The sequence below is a fragment of the Arachis duranensis genome, unplaced genomic scaffold, assembly GCF_000817695.3.
Source record: "Arachis duranensis cultivar V14167 unplaced genomic scaffold, aradu.V14167.gnm2.J7QH unplaced_Scaffold_354585, whole genome shotgun sequence".
NCBI lineage: Eukaryota > Viridiplantae > Streptophyta > Magnoliopsida > Fabales > Fabaceae > Arachis > Arachis duranensis.
The window spans coordinates 1524103-1524585 of NW_026264911.1; the positions used below are offsets into that span (position 1 = coordinate 1524103).

The 483-nt window shown below is 40.0% G+C and overlaps 1 non-coding gene across 1 annotated transcript; it reads right to left on the minus strand.

The window, feature by feature from the left end:
- Nucleotides 1–220: 220 nt before the first annotated feature.
- Nucleotides 221–324, minus strand: LOC127744462 (small nucleolar RNA R71). Its single transcript, XR_008005449.1, has one exon. It is a non-coding gene; the product is annotated as a small nucleolar RNA R71 (small nucleolar RNA).
- Nucleotides 325–483: the final 159 nt, after the last annotated feature.

Genomic DNA, 483 nt, shown 5'->3' on the forward strand with positions numbered 1-483 from the left:
TGAAGATCCTTACCAGTTTTTAACTGAGTTCTTGCAGATTTGTGAGACTATAAAGATGAATGGAGTAGATCCTGAAGTCTACAGGCTCATGCTTTTCCCTTTTGCTGTAAGAGACAGAGCTAGAATATGGTTGGATTCACAACCTAAGGATAGCCTGGACTCCTGGGATAAGCTGGTCACGGCCTTCTTGGATAAATTCTTTTCTCCTTAAAAGCTGAGCAAGCTTAGAGTGGATGTTCAGACCTTCAAACAAAAAGATGGTGAATCCCTCTATGAAGCTTGGGAATGATACAAGCAGTTGACCAAAAGATGTCCATCTGACATGTTTTCAGAATGGACCATATTAGATATATTCTATTATGGTCTATCTGAATTTTCGAAAATGTCATTGGACCATTCTGCAGGTGGATCCATCCACCTAAAGAAAACACCTGTAGAAGCTCAAGAACTCATTGACATGGTTGCAAACAACCAGTTCATGTA